Source organism: Lissotriton helveticus, chromosome 11 (genome assembly GCF_964261635.1).
Source record: "Lissotriton helveticus chromosome 11, aLisHel1.1, whole genome shotgun sequence".
NCBI lineage: Eukaryota > Metazoa > Chordata > Amphibia > Caudata > Salamandridae > Lissotriton > Lissotriton helveticus.
The window spans coordinates 772,430,846-772,448,102 of NC_136072.1; the positions used below are offsets into that span (position 1 = coordinate 772,430,846).

Below are 17,257 nucleotides of genomic sequence, written 5' to 3' on the forward strand. Positions count from 1 at the left end.
ACTGCATTTCCATCATCTAGAATCGCCCCAAAATCTCTGTTGGTAGGAGAATGAAAATGAAGATTCAAATACACCAATAAAATAAAAGATTAAGAATTAAAAGAAGTAGGGGGTGAGAAAGTATGGAAGCTCTGAGGTAATATAGCCCTTAGGAATGGGTGGTCTGCAGATACGTGCTCTCGAAAAGGAGTAGGAAGTGTAAAATGTAAGCATAAATGTCATTGCCTCTGAAAAAGTAAGAGCACAATGCATCCTCAAGTTCAAAATAGACAAGTGGACACAATTCACACTAAGATGAGATGCAGGGAACAGTTTTGTCCTGCTGAAGATTTGACCTTTTCTGAGTCCAATTCCACGCGGGGAGCTGCTGCAGGGTTTTGCGTTGGCAAGAAGACCAGTGGCTTGAAGCGTAAGTCAGTGTGAAGAGTCAGTCGCCTCTGGAGCTTCGTGTTGGCAGTCATCAAAGACTCTCGCTGTTGGAGTTGTTTCTCGGAGTGGATGCGAAGAGCAGGTTCCCGGCAAGCATCGAGAATGGTCGTCAGGTGACATGGGGAGTAAGTTTGCGGCCGCAAAGATCCCAAAAACTTCTGGATCTTCACTGGAACTCAGGAGCTGTAGTTTTAGGGCAGAAGAAGTACACTCTGATGCTATCCAAGGGTCCAGTACAGGGAGAGACACCGCTTGTAGATCCAGGCTTCCTCCAGCAGAAGTCAGCAGTAGGGCACAGGCAGGTCCAGCTGGTGCTGGTCAGCTAGGCAGTTGCAGGGAGGCATCTGGAAGCTTGCTGTGTCCCTGTAGCTTATACAGAAAGCCAGCCAACTGAACCCTGGAGCCACTTTTGGGGAGCCTGAGATCAAGGCAATTATGTCTGATCTTGCTTCTTCAGAGAGCAAGGCAGTCCTGAATCTTCCACCGGCCCATGAGAGGTTCTGATGGTGCCACTTTTATCATCAGTGCCAGCCTGTGAGTAAGGGATTCCCCCTTTGTGTAACCTTCATCTTTTTTTTGATTTTGCTCCAAACTGCCCAGGGTAACAAAGTGCAGGTAGCCCGTAGACATCAGGAATGGGGTGAGCAAGCCCTGAGGCTAGCCTTTGAAGCTCAGGAAGTCTGATTACAACCTCCCAGAACATCCTGATCAGAAGAGAATAGCCCCCTTCCCACACAGCCAAGACCCTGTGTCCCCATGTCTGGAAGGAATACACAAAACACCACAAGAGAGCCATTCACAGTCATGTGAACCTGGAGACTGACAGAAAGCTGCATTTAGTTGAGGCAGAAAAATGCCAACTTTTGAAAAGTCAAAAACAAAGTGATAGAATGTTTAAATTAATCTCAACCACTGGCGTTCGCTCAGACCACATCCCAAACAATTATTTTCTGCTCACAATGCCACCTCATTTCGGACCCAGCCATATGCAAATCAGCCTGGACCCTCTTCCAGTGAGAACAGACTAGCTCAAACTTCCAGGTCATGTTCTTTCTGAACCAAACCTCAAGCAACCAGAGCTGGTTTCACCCTTGTTATGGGCTCATCAGCCAGGTGGAGCTTGATTTCAGTACCACAGTTAGCACAGGGCCCACGTCTGGGCACACTGTCATACTTAAGGCATCAAAAAACAAAGTGATGGATTGAACGCGTTAATTAATCTTGACCACTTACAAATGTGCAGGAAACTAACTGGGACGGGCATGCACAGCATTAGTCCGGTGCACACTTTGCCACTGGACAAGGATGCAGCAAAAACAGTCATGGTTTGCTTGTTTCTGGTTCAGGGAGTACCTGGATGAGTAGTTCGGTCTGGACTGTTCCCACTAGAGCAGGGCCAATGCTGATTTGCATTTCACTGAGTCCAAACTGAGATGGCATTGTATGCAAAATAACAATTGATTGGGATGTGTCCCAAGTAATTACCATTGGCTAAGATTAATTAAACAATTCTAACAATTCCAACCATTACTTTTTGTGATGGTTCACTTTTTTGTATACTTTAACTTTTCTAAAAGTGGCATTCTCAGAATAGTTACTTACAATTCGACTTTACCATTAAAGAGTATTTTAAATTGCAATTCGTTTGAGTGGAAGGATCAGTTCTCTATCTGTTCCCAAATTGAAGTTATCACTTAAGTGTAAGAAGGTAACTAGTGTTCGTCTATGAGAGAGATAGCCTTACAGCAGTGAAAAACAACTGTAGGAGTCTCACTGTCAGGACATGCAAGACCTAAATACACAAGTCCTACTTTTTAAATGCCAAGTGCCCTAGCAGTGGTTAAGGCTTACCTTAAGGGTGACTTATAAATATTGAAAAGGAAGGTTTAGGCCTGTCAACTGGTTTATTTTGACGTATTCAACTGACAGTTTAAAACTGCACCACAGGCTGCAGTAGCAGGCATAAGCATGTGATTACTTTGCTTGGTGGCACGAGTGCTGCAGCCCACTAGTAACATTTGATTTAATTTACAGGCCCTGAGTACATGTAGTACCATTTACCGTGAACTTAGAAATAAATTAAATGTACCAAGTTTAGAAAGAAGAGCACAGGCCATATACACTGATTAGCAGGTAAAACGTGCACAAAAAAGCAAAAATCTAGGTGCCCTGGTTACATGTAGTACCATTTATCAAGGACTTAGAAATACATTAAATGTACTAAGTTTAGAAAGGAGAGCGCAAGCCATGTACACTGATTAGCCGTTAAAACGTGTACAAAAAGACAAGAAAACGGGTTCTGCAAAGGCAAAAATCTAGGATCAACCTGCAACGAGGTGCCGGCCTAACAAGCATAAAACACAAAAAGCATGTTTTGTTACAGGTTTTTCGTATTACATCCATACTACACGGATTTAACAGCAATGATGAGGGAGTGACACAGCTTTTCTTGCGAGCAGAGATGAGGCGAGTTATATGTTGAATTTCAAACATACTGTGAATGGTTAAAGTGGCTTTGCAGTACTGCCACAAATTGATGGATTCTTCCCTGAGGGGACCAGGCCTACTTTTGTTATCCACGTCCCACGTTCGTTAACGTGCCATGTGTCTAGTGAAATTAATTTTTATTTTCAAGATGCAGCTGCAGCCTCAGGGAAGGAGGTATGAGTTAGCACGTGTCCGTGCACGAGACAGGCCGGTGCATGCATGCAGCCACAAACATCCGAGAACAGCCTTCTCGCACCTAACAAAAGCCTTCTGTGACGAGGCATTCACCTGCGTGAGGTGGCATGTTCTCTCTTCAGCAACCAATGCACTCACATAAATAACCCATCCAGAGACCATCTTAAATCCTATCATTTTAGAGCAGTCAGAAAAAAACGATGGCATTTTTTGTGCCCCAACTGTTCATTTCATTGGAATTGAGTAGTTCTATGCCATATAAAGTTGGGTTGTGTCTGCAAAGTTTTGAGAAGGTACAGATTTCCATAATTTGAGTTTGAGAAGATTCCCTTTCACCTTTGCAGGTGCAAAGTGTTTTTTTTTTTACCATCTGCATAACGAGTTCCATTTTATGGCAAAAGAGTACAGGCAAGTCAATCAAGTAATGTACCCCGTTTACACATTTTCATCACCACTCCATTCTGAAAAGAGCATACAGAATTGTTTGTGCAAGTTTGCAAGGTTTAATTTTGCTGAGATTTCCTATGCACAATGGCAGTATAGCTTCTTCAAATCTGATTTCAGCGTGAAACATTATGCGCAGTAAAAAATGTTACCTATATCACAGTTGAAATACAGATGTTTCTAAGTAAATACCTACACAAACTGTGCAGAGTGGTAAAAGGTTTTGAAAGTATCTCGATACATTTCCACTAATAAGCACATGACACCAGCTGAGAGGGTTTTTTTAAGGCACAGAGCTCCTTGGTGTTAGTTCACCCTACATTGGTGTACATAACACCAAAGTGAAAAATAATGTCCTCCTTTCGAAATAGATATTGCTTACCTTGAGGCTAGAAAAAAGAGTTTAAGAAAGTTGTCTGCTGATTTTTGAAAAATGGCTCACTCCAGACTTATCCCCTGACAATGGAAGATGGTCTATACGGATTTCGAGGCCTTATGAACTAATTATGCAGTCGCAAACAGTGGGCCCAGTTTGAGAAACAACGTTTTGCACTTGCTGCATTATTTTTCAAACTCACCTATGTACGAATACGTGAGTTTCACAAATAATGAATCACTCTGATTGGTAGCCTTTATTGAGAGGGTGGCATGCTAGGGTCTGCAGACCACTATGTCTGTTCACCTTTAAATTAAGTAAACTTATCTTTTTTTAAAGGCAGTCTGATTTCCTTAAAGGAAACCGGGCTCCTTTTACAAAAGTTAGTTTTTTTTAAACCTTTGTGTGAGAGTTGTTAATGGTCGCTTACACCACTGCCGACTCCCAAGCAAACATTTTTTTTACATTCACAAATGTTTACATTCACAAGGGGACCCCTTCCCTTTTGCAAATGTGTCAGAACCCCAACTCGGGAGTCAGTAACTTTTCTGGGACCTATTCCGATGACATTGGTCAGGAGCCGTAACCGACCGACCTGCTGTGGTCGGTTACGGCCCTGCAAGTACGATGCGACCGAACCCTGTTCGGTCGCACTCGTATACATCACAATGGGAACATGCATTCCGAGAGGAATGCATGCCTCCATGGTGAAATGCAGGGGTGCAGTTCATCCCTGCACCCTGTGGCCGGCACCCCAAGGTGCCTGCCACCGGGTGCAGGGATCAATGGCCCAGGCTGCCATACGGCGGCCTTACACCCATGGGGGCCCTGCTGGGGGCCCCCAGAGACAGCTTCCGTCTGCCTTTTCGTGCCGGACACACCGGCACGTAAAGGCAGTGAAAAACTGCCATCGTACTCCACTGGTACTCCCTCAGTCGTAAAGAGGCGACTGGGGGAGTACAGAAGGAATTCCGGATGGCAGACGGGCTCTCCAAGCCCGTCATAAGCCATCCAGAAATCCGAGTCGGATTGCATTGCGACCGAGCCCATCAGAATGGCTCGGTCGGAAAGGAATCCGGCTGACACTTTCCGATTCGGTCGGAAGGGCTCCGAACATGGTTCGGAGACCTTCCGATTGGAATCGGAATCGGCCCCACGGTGTGTTGCTACCGGATTGCGGTCGCAAAACGTTGATACTTAAGAGTACTGAATTAGTATTTGGAAGTAACGCCCAAAACATGCCTCTTTCGAATACCGATTCACTATCTATTTCCTAACACATTTAATGATTTATTAAAAAGAATTCCAAAATGCTATGTGTATTTAGTACATAAGAAATAGGATTTTAGCACTCACAAATATTCTGCTATGCTGTTTCAGAGGGTTTGTGGACGCTGAAACCCATCATACATCTGCCCCTCAGTGCATCATTTGCATTTTGGGTTCCCAGATGTCACAAATAGAGAATTTTACATGACTATCTCCAAGAAATCGAAATGGTATCATATTCTTGTGAATTTTAATATTAGCGTGTATGTAGCACATACTTTAAAATTAGTTGCATTTTGCTATTTTAGTAAGAGGAATATTACCAAATCTATCTGTATTAACTTTAGTGAAAAAAAGCTGAACCCAGGAGAGATTCCAAACATGGCCTTTCAGGTTACAGATAAATCTGTGCAGCATGTGCTCAACCAGTAGACCTATCTTACTATCTCTGCAGGTGCACTATAATAGGAGACACTTCTTTTTAGGGTTTGAGAGTCAATGTATCCCAAACTCCTCGTACATGGTGTTGTGCTTCAAACTACTTCATACAATCTGCCATTGTGTGCAAAACAACCTCCTTGTACTACGCGTGTGCCCTAGACTCCTCTCGCTGTGTGGTTTTGGGCCCCAAGAGTATTTCACTTTTTAGGCATAAGCCCCAAGCTCCTTAAACTGCTCAGCTATGGGCTCAAACGTCCTTACGTAGTGTGCAAATGGGTTCCAAACATCTCATAACATTAAGGATATAGGACCAAGCTCCTTACCCTATATAGTCAGGGGCTCCAAACTCCTCCCACTGTGCAGTTTTTGTCCCAACTGTGTGGTTGTGGATCCCACGCTTTGAATGAGGCCCTAAGCTCCTCACTTTCTTTGCTCATTGGTCAAAAGTGGCTCACACAGTGTAGTTATAGCTCCAAGCTTCTCGCACTGTTTTGCCATTGGCTCTAAGCTTCTCACTCTGCACAACTATGGGTCATAAGATGCTCACACTCTGTAGTTGTGGCCTCCAAACTCCTACCAGTCTGAGTGTATAGGCCCCAAACTTTTCCCACTGTGTAGTCATGGGCCCTCAGCTCCTGGCATTGATTAGCTATGGTCCACAAGCTACTCACTCTCTGTACTTATGGCCCTAGGCTCCTCACACTGGGTCTTGATGGGCCAGGCTCCTTGTATTATGTGGTTAAAAGCCCCAAGCTCCTTATGCTGTCCATTGATGTTCCTCACAAACACACACGTGCTCCACGGGAGGGGTGAAAACTGCACAGTGTGCGCAGTGGTAGTCCCAGTAACACTACGAGAGAGAGAAGTGGAACCCGCCCTCCCTGCAGACTGGAAAACCTCTTCAAATGAATGCGTGGAGAGAGCAGGCGCTTTTGAAGGCACTTCTTTCCTGGCAATGCTTCTACCAGAGACCGGTCTTCCTCACTGTTGGCTTCCGTCCCCTCCAAGCTGCATGGCACTGCTCCAGGCATCTAGTGGCCTAACGCCATGTATAACAGCCATTCTCTATGCATGGATCCAGTGCACTTTCCAGGTTTATCATGAAAACTGAGAGCAGCCCGGCGAGCCAGGGAGCTGTCTCCACTCTCTTTACAAGGTGCTGGGGACGTGTCTGCGAGATAGGAGGTCTGGAATCTTCCTCACGAGGCAAATGGTGTTGAACTTGCAGTGGGTTGGTGCTCACCCTCCCCACAGGTGCATTGATACTCCGCTCAGCCCACAGCCATGGGGTGAAAGGGCTACACGGAAAGTATGAACATGCAAAAGAAAGGCGCTGAGTGACAGAATGCAGCAGAAAACCACACGAGTACGCAAAGATATGGTAGTTAAGAATATCGACATACAGGTAAGAAATATCGATTTTAACTATAACGAAGTTAGTAATATCGATTGTCAAAATATCATTGTTAATATTATCAATTTGTTTTGTGTTTTGTATGTTAGTATTTGTGTTAAAAGTATGTATATATTTTGTAATGTGTGTTTGAAAGTTTTTAAAGTAATGAATTTTATGGTAATTTATTTTTGCGTAATTTAATTCCGTAGCGGGTTGTGGGTTTATAGGGGAATAGCGTGGGAAGTATTTTAATTATAATATATTTTTAAAGAATTATTTAGAATTAATTAATTATATGTTAATTACTTTTTGCGTAATTTAATTCTGTAGCGGGTTGTGGGTTTATAGGGGAATAGGGTGGGAAGTAATTTAATTGAAATTAATTAATTAATTAATTAATTAATAATTTAGTATTTAATAATGTATGTTGTTATTTAAGGAAATTAATTTATTATTAATTAGTTATAAATTGATCAATAACAATAATCAATTGGTAATTGTGTCAATTGTGTTAAACTTTTTTTATTAATTAGTAATTAAGTAGATATTCATTATTAATAATTCAATTGGAAATATGTTAATTGTGTACTTTTTTATGAGCGGGTTGAGGGTTGTTAGGGGAGTAGGGTGGGACTATCCAACACTTTCCCTACTGTTGCACTCACTGGAGTGGGAATGGTAAGTTTTACCCACCCACTATCCAACACTTTTCCTACTGTTGCACTCACTGGAGTCGGAATAGTAATTTTTACCCTCCCGCTATCGAACACTTTCCCTACTGTTGCACTCCCTGGAGTGGGAATAGTAATTATTACCCACCCGCTATCCAACACATTCCCTACTGTTGCACTCACTGGAGTGGGAATAGTAATTATTACCCACCCGCTATCCAACACATTCCCTACTGTTGCACTCGCTGGAGTGGGAATAGTAATTTTTACCCATCCACTATCCAACACTCTCCATACTGTTGCATTCGCTGGAGTGGGAATAGTAATTTTTACCCACCCGCTAACCAACACTTTCCCTACTGTTGCACTCAATGGAGTGGGAATAGTAATTTTTACCCACCCACTATCCAACATTTTCCCTACTGTTCCAGTCGCTGGAGTGGGAATCTAACACTTTCCCTACTGTACCATTCGCTGGAGTGGGAATAGTAATTTCATCCCCTACACTATGCAACATTTTTAGTATTGTTATATTTAATGTAGTGTAAAATATTATTTTAAAAAATATGTTAATGTTTTAACATATAATATATAATTTATTTTTATATTTATAGTATAGGTTTATTTATATATATATATATATATATATATATATATATATATATATATATATATATATATATATATATCCAACGAAAAGCACACCTTCTGGATCCCTCCGACCCCAGGAAGGTGGCGTGCACGCCGGCGGAGTAAGTCCGGTTGTTTCACTATTATCAAACAATGAATTCCAATAAGCGCGCTCTCAGGAAAAAAGAGGAGTGTGCTGGTCTTTTGAAAGTGCTGTTTAATCACAACGCGTTTCACCAAACAAATGGCTTGATCACGTGATTGTATGCTTCGAGTTCATGAGTTAAATACATCCACAGTGTAATGAACATAAACATAGGACTGCGGCAAGGGTGAGCGGACATAACTGAAAGGTCAGGCATTTCAAGACACAAGTGTGTGCAAGGAAATGTAAAACAATATAAATCAATTAAACATAGCTCAAATGCTAAATGTACCCGCTGGGGAATACCCGCGATGTACTATAAATAAAAATAAAAACCTAAAAGCCTATTTGAAATGTAAATATCTTAAGAGGCTGATGAGATGTCTGCTCTCATCGTAATCTAGAGGACTCAAAACTCCGCCCTCCATGGACATGTGTGCCACGCTGTGTGCGTGAAGTGCACAACGCATAATCGTGTTTAGAACGCTGCGCATGTCCTGAAAATGTGTGCATCTGTTGCAAATGCATCTTTACATATTGGGCAAGTGCCCAAGTCCAATGATGATACCCTTACTGTAAGATGTCAATCAGCTACCCTCAAGTGCCGCTCTCACGTCTAGCAAGCAAACCAGTGCCCCCGTGAACAGGAAACAGGAGAAGGGGAGAAGTCCCGTGAACGTGAAATATAAGTGAAAAAGGGTCCCTTCTCGTGTGTACCTGAAAATAAAATGGAAATAAAAAACATCATTACACTCAATACTGTTAAAGATGCTAATAGCATTACAATTGATAAAACCAACAATCAGGAAAAAAGGTACTGATTATACAGAGAGAAGAAAATACCAGGAGGAATAAAGAAATCTATACAGTACTGTACACATAGTAACAAAGTCGTAACAAAATCAGAGACACCAGGGCCCTGGTATCAAAGGAGACCTGAGCAACATATAGTACATATAGTTATTTCTTAAGATGTACTGATAAATCCTCATTTTCGTTCAGTCCCCCCGGGGTTTTGGTTTGGAAATCAATGATGAGTTTAGACTCCCTTTGGCGTAGTTTCAAAACTCTATTGCCACCCCTGGGATTCTTGGTGATTTGTTCCAGGAGAATGTAACTCAAATCCCTCACGTTAGAGAAATGAGTTTCTCTAAAGTGACGAGCCACCGGATATTTGGGGTCAAAGTTGGTGATGGCTCTAGTGTGCTCCAATATCCTCTTCTTGGCCATGCACGTAGTGCTACCAATGTACCATTTGTTACACGTGCAAATGATGGCATATATAACAAATGTGGAGCTACAAGTGAGAAAAGATGTAATCTTTTTGTGAATCCCATTGTGAGTGACCTCCTTACACGATTTGCTGTTCGAACACGCCTTGCAGTGTCCGCAAGGGTAGAAGCCGTCAATGCCTTCTATGTTGGTAGGGGGATATACCGTGATGTCACTGTGGACCAACATATCACGTATATTTCTGCCACGTCTGTACGTGATGCTGGGTCTAGTGGGCAGATCTACTCCTAGAACATTGTCACTTTTGAGAACGTCCCAGTTTTTGGTTATAATTCTCTTTATGGATGTGGCATCTGAGCTATATGTCAGGATGAGTCTGCTAGTTTGTCCATTCTTATCATCCTCCCCTGATTTGTCACTGATGGTTTCAGTTCTGTCTATGGAGTTAACCCTCGTTTTTGCTTTCTTCAGAACCCATTCAGGGTAACCCCTTTCTCTAAATCTGGCCATCATGGTCTTGCTTTCATCCTCAAAACTCTGAGTAGTGTTGCAGTTGCGTTTTGCCCTCAGCAGTTCACCGAACGGAATGCTCCATTGGAGATTTTCCGGGTGACTGCTGAGGGCATGCAGCATGCTATTGCCTGCGGTATTCTTGCGAAAGAGTGAAGTGTGGACTTTGTTATTTTTAATTTCCACTTTGACATCAAGATACTCTATGGTTGTAGTACTCTTGTTGCCACTCAAGACAATATTCCTGTCATTGCGGTTGAGTCTATCAATAAAGACATCAGCCTCTTCCATGGTACCATTCCACACAATAAAAAGGTCATCTATATACCTCAGCCATACAGTTACCTTTTCAAAATCTGCTTGAAGATTGGTGTCTTTGCGTATGTCAGATTCCCACTTCCCCAGAAACAGATTCGCAAAACTGGGCGAAAAACATGATCCCATGGCCGACCCACTCACTTGTCTATATAGTTCGCCGTTAAACATGAAGATGTTATGTTTCAGACAGTATTGAATCATGTCTAAAATCATGCGAGTGTGGTCTCTGAATCTGATATGTCTGTTCTTGAGAAATTCCTCACAGGCCTCAAGCCCTTGCTCGTGATCTATTATGGTGTACAGACTCTGTACATCAAGTGTGATCAAAATAGAGTCTGTGTCCCATACTAGATTCTCAATCTTCTTGAGAAAATCTTTTGTATCCTTGACATAACTGGCCAGGTTCATCACAGATTCCCTCAAAAAATGATCAATGTATTTGGATACCATCTCTGATGCACTGCCCCTTGAAGACACAATGGGTCTGCCTGGTGGATTGGTTTTATCCTTGTGTACTTTAGGTAATAAGTAAAGCACGGGGAGTACAGGAAAATCACATTTTAAATATTTAAACTCTTCCCATGACAGAATGCCTCTTTCTTTCCAATCTAAGAGGGAATCACACAAAATGGTAATACTTTCATGATAACGTATTGTATCAATAGTTTCATAGAAACGACTGTCTGCCAATTGTCTATTGGCTTCATCAATGTACATGTCCCTGTCAAGCACCACAATATTGCCCCCTTTGTCAGCTGGACGGATGACAATGTTCCCATCATCCATCAGGGATTTTATGGCTTCACGCTGTTTGTGTGTCATGTTTTGACTATCAGCTTTCCAGTGTTTTTTATGTCTCAGTTCATTGAGACTCTTGTTGACACACTCGTGAAATGTGTCTATACTGTCATGTGGTAGAATGGGCACGAATTGAGATTTAGTTCTAAAATCAGTGTTGGCTGCTGTATCAGTGCAAATGTCTAAATCTGATAAAAGTTGTGTGGTACTTGTGGGTGCCACATCCTCGTTGTCATTCATGCCCAATTCAATAACAGTGTTCAAAGTTTCACTGTCTCTGATATCAAAGTTGTAAACATTGGGAAGGTCAGACACAGTGTTCATATTATCTTTAGATTGGCCTTTCAATTTAAACCATTTTTTTAATTTCAATTTACGTGTGTACTTGAACAAGTCAATACGATTATCAGTGTATCTGGATGAGGAGGAGGGGCAAAAGGATAATCCTAGGCATAAGGTCCGTTTTTCCATCATATTGAGTTCTCTCTTAGATAGATTTATGATAGTGTTATTTACCATTTTGTCATCCATTATTTTCCCTTCTTGGCGCGTCCTCTGTTGGTTCCCATGGCGCCCCGTCCCTTGCCTCTTTTGCCACCGTTGTTTAATCTGCAATCTTCTGTTGCTGCGTTTCCCCTTCCGCGTCCTCTTCCTCGTCCCCCTTGTCCCCTGGGTTTGGGTACTGGTGTTTCTCTTGTCGTGAACCGTCCCCACCGCAGAGTCCGGTATTCGTCTAAAAAATTTAGCTGTTTCTTGCCCATAGGTGGTGCCGACTCATTTATGGTGGAGACATCCGACTCACTACCACTGGTGCGGTTGTCAACGTTGCTCAGGTTGACATTGCTTCTGTCTGCAGATATGTCGCACTCTCCATCCTGTTTGTATAGGTAGTCATATTTGTGGCTGAAAGTGAGGATCCGGCCACTATCATAGTCAGCAAAGTCACGGTTCCATTTCCTTTCTTTGCGTGCTTTGATCTCATCTTCATGTTTGGCTAGTCTGTCCTTGATCAATTTGAGTTTACTCTCTAAGTTCGTTGTATCAGTATTTTTTGTGATTTCATCCATGAGTTCTATAATTTCTTTGATAATGTCCTCACGATCTAGCCAAGCATATTTTATGAGGATTTCCAACATCCTACGTGAACTGCTGGCTGAATTTGATGACCACTCTTCTAGCATCAAGGGATTGGGTTTTTCATAAGTTGGGATTGTAAATATTCTTAGACCTCTGGGGACCATGTTTTCGTCCACATAATGTTGAAGCGATGTAGCTTCCCACCATTTGGTGATTTCCGCTCTTTTCAATTTTTCTAGTGTTTTGAACTTCTGGTCTATGGGTTCAGTTCTCGCAGTTGCTGCCGTGCCCCCTGTCGAGTTATTAGTGAAAGTTTTGCGCACAAACATGGTTTTTGCCGCTTTTGTGCGTTCCTCGCTTTCCTCCATTGTTTTCGCCTCTCTTAAACAGCGCTGGTAAATAATTTCGAGCACACTCACTCTAATGACCCCCCGGTAATTACCGGGTTCCTTCTGCCAGTATTGGTTCAGCAATGCAGAGTATTTGTATAATGGAATCCTGCCTGGATATCCATTTACTGGGTTCAAACAATAATGAACCTCTATCGCGGGGGTGGAATGAACGCCAAAACAACCCCAAGGTATGACGCAGTATGCCCGGAGTTCCCCGCTGCCCCAGAGAGTCAGGTGCGGCGCGCAACCTTCGTTGTTTGCCCCCACCCCTCTCCCTAAAGGACGGAAGAACCCTGCTTCCGCTTACCTTGTATGTGGGTGTAAGTGGCTTCGTCACCTCCCTCCCTGCTGTAGCTGAACACGTCAACGGCCGGTCTTTGATGGAGATCCTCAATCGATATCCAACGAAAAGCACTCCTTCTGGATCCCTCCGACCCCAGGAAGGTGGCGTGCACGCCGGCGGAGTAAGTCCGGTTGTTTCACTATTATCAAACAATGAATTCCAATAAGCGCGCTCTCAGGAAAAAAGAGGAGTGTGCTGGTCTTTTGAAAGTGCTGTTTAATCACAACGCGTTTCACCAAACAAATGGCTTGATCACGTGATTGTATGCTTCGAGTTCATGAGTTGAATACATCCACAGTGTAATGAACATAAACATAGGACTGCGGCAAGGGTGAGCGGACATAACTGAAAGGTCAGGCATTTCAAGACACAAGTGTGTGCAAGGAAATGTAAAACAATATAAATCAATTAAACATAGCTCAAATGCTAAATGTACCCGCTGGGGAATACCCGCGATGTACTATAAATAAAAATAAAAACCTAAAAGCCTATTTGAAATGTAAATATCTTAAGAGGCTGATGAGAAGTCTGCTCTCATCGTAATCTAGAGGACTCAAAACTCCGCCCTCCATGGACATGTGTGCCACGCTGTGTGCGTGAAGTGCACAACGCATAATCGTGTTTAGAACGCTGCGCATGTCCTGAAAATGTGTGCATCTGTTGCAAATGCATCTTTACATATTGGGCAAGTGCCCAAGTCCAATGATGATACCCTTACTGTAAGATGTCAATCAGCTACCCTCAAGTGCCGCTCTCACGTCTAGCAAGCAAACCAGTGCCCCCGTGAACAGGAAACAGGAGAAGGGGAGAAGTCCCGTGAACGTGAAATATAAGTGAAAAAGGGTCCCTTCTCGTGTGTACCTGAAAATAAAATGGAAATAAAAAACATAATTACACTCAATACTGTTAAAGATGCTAATAGCATTACAATTGATAAAACCGACAATCAGGAAAAAAGGTACTGATTATACAGAGAGAAGAAAATACCAGGAGGAATAAAGAAATCTATACAGTACTGTACACATAGTAACAAAGTCGTAACAAAATCAGAGACACCAGGGCCCTGGTATCAAAGGAGACCTGAGCAACATATAGTACATATAGTTATTTCTTAAGATGTACTGATAAATCCTCATTTTCGTTCAGTCCCCCCGGGGTTTTGGTTTGGAAATCAATTATGAGTTTAGACTCCCTTTGGCGTAGTTTCAAAACTCTATTGCCACCCCTGGGATTCTTGGTGATTTGTTCCAGGACAATGTAACTCAAATCCCTCACGTTAGAGAAATGAGTTTCTCTAAAGTGACGAGCCACCGGATATTTGGGGTCAAAGTTGGTGATGGCTCTAGTGTGCTCCAATATCCTCTTCTTGGCCATGCACGTAGTGCTACCAATGTACCATTTGTTACACGTGCAAATGATGGCATATATAACAAATGTGGAGCTACAAGTGAGAAAAGATGTAATCTTTTTGTGAATCCCATTGTGAGTGACCTCCTTACACGATTTGCTGTTCGAACACGCCTTGCAGTGTCCGCAAGGGTAGAAGCCGTCAATGCCTTCTATGTTGGTAGGGGGATATACCGTGATGTCACTGTGGACCAACATATCACGTATATTTCTGCCACGTCTGTACGTGATGCTGGGTCTAGTGGGCAGATCTACTCCTAGAACATTGCCACTTTTGAGAACGTCCCAGTTTTTGGTTATAATTCTCTTTATGGATTTGGCATCTGAGCTATATGTCAGGATGAGTCTGCTAGTTTGTCCATTCTTATCATCCTCCCCTGATTTGTCACTGATGGTTTCATTTCTGTCTATGGAGTTAACCCTCGTTTTTGCTTTCTTCAGAACCCATTCAGGGTAACCCCTTTCTCTAAATCTGGCCATCATGGTCTTGCTTTCATCCTCAAAACTCTGAGTAGTGTTGCAGTTGCGTTTTGCCCTCAGCAGTTCACCGAACGGAATGCTCCATTGGAGATTTTCCGGGTGACTGCTGAGGGCATGCAGCATGCTATTGCCTGTGGTATTCTTGCGAAAGAGTGAAGTGTGGACTTTGTTGTTTTTAATTTCCACTTTGACATCAAGATACTCTATGGTTGTAGTACTCTTGTTGCCACTCAAGACAATATTCCTGTCATTGCGGTTGAGTCTATCAATAAAGACATCAGCCTCTTCCATGGTACCATTCCACACAATAAAAAGGTCATCTATATACCTCAGCCATACAGTTACCTTTTCAAAATCTGCTTGAAGATTGGTGTCTTTGCGTATGTCAGATTCCCACTTCCCCAGAAACAGATTCGCAAAACTGGGCGAAAAACATGATCCCATGGCCGACCCACACACTTGTCTATATAGTTCATTACACTGTGGATGTATTTAACTCATGAACTTGAAGCATACAATCACGTGATCAAGCCATTTGTTTGGTGAAACGCGTTGTGATTAAACAGCACTTTCAAAAGACCAGCACACTCCTCTTTTTTCCTGAGAGCGCGCTTATTGGAATTCACTGTTTGATAATATATATATATATATATATATATATATATATATATATATATATATATATATATATATATATATATATATATATATATATATATATATATATATATTGTTACACCAAGAAGACCCGTTTTACATGAAGTCCGCGGCCCGTTGACAGATGGCAAGTCCGACCGAGCGGGACACTCGGTAATTAATCCAACACACAAACTCTCTACTGCGCTTAAAAGAGAGAGGGACTCGCACTCAGGATAACAAGAGTTTATTTCGGCAAGGAAATCTCTTTTAAGCGCAGTAGAGAGTTTGTGTGTTATATATATATATATATGTGTGTGTAATTATATTTAAAATTATGTTTTTATATTTTATAATTGAAAATATTGATTATTTTTTAATATTATTAAGTTAATATATATAAAAAAATGCATGTTTATTTTTTTTACATTACAATTATCATTTATAATCTTGTGTACCTATTTTTTAGTGTGTTTTACTGAATTATATTTATTGGTTCATCACTTTTATATTTCTTTATATATATATATTATTTTAAAAAGTCGATATTTTAGCAAACTATATTTTTAATAACGATATTTAGGACTCAATTTTTTTGTACTTACCTGTTTGTAGATAGGAAGTCTATATTCTGTCACTCGATATTTTTTCCTCGATATTGTTGCAGGTCGATAGTTTTCTCCTCGATATTCTGTCAGTGATCCAGTCTTGGTATAGGAGGTTGCCTAATGGAGCACCTCCGTTGGTCCACCTGAACTGCTATCAATCGTTGCATCCAGGTCATCCAGGATCTCAGTGCAGGCTTTGATGTGAGGCTGGCATTGTCTAATCACAGAAACACTATTGGGGTATCACTACCACCAACCACCCACTTCACCCAGTGACATCTGGTTGTATGTGATGGTCTTTAACATTGACTAGTCCACTGCATTGGGTGAGTGGAAGGACACAGTGAAGCTACAAGCCCTTCTGGTATGCAAGGAATGGCTCTGCCTTTTAATACAATAGTTGGACCATTTTGTACAGTAAGTGCATTTATATAGTGCTTCTTACTACTGACGAGGCACAAAAGTGCGTTAGTGGATGGTGCATGCTACACCATTGGGGGAGTGCATGGTGCATAGTAGTGCATGGGAGTGCATGGTATGAACAATGTTGAGTTGCTGTATGTTCTGAGTTGAAATGTTCTGGTGTTGCAGATGAGTGATCAGAGTGGTACTCTGATCTTATGTATTGTTTCAGTGCCTATGCGTAAAATGGGCTGAAGACGAGTAAGAGATACAAAGGTGGAATTATACAGTAATGTAAACGTTTATGATTCAGCACGTCTCAATAGAGTCTGCAAAGGTCATGGCATGAACTGCATACAAGCAAACGTGGCAACATTAAATAATCTCCCTGTGATTGCGAGATCTGAAAAGTGCATCTAGGACCAACAAGCCGCAACTCACAGGCCTGTGCAGGAGAGAACCAGCAACACATAGGGGTCTACTACGATGGCGGGCAGACAGACAAAGTCCGCCCGCCACCGTAATGGCAAAAGGGACCGCCCCACATATGGCGGGCGGTCCCGTGATGCA

At 42.2% G+C, this 17,257-nt stretch overlaps 1 protein-coding gene across 1 annotated transcript in view; it reads left to right on the top strand.

Moving 5' to 3' along the window:
• Positions 1–17,257, top strand: part of ANTXR1 (ANTXR cell adhesion molecule 1) — a 551,130-nt gene that overhangs the window by 227,208 nt on the left and 306,665 nt on the right. The gene's annotated exons all lie outside the window — the stretch shown is intronic.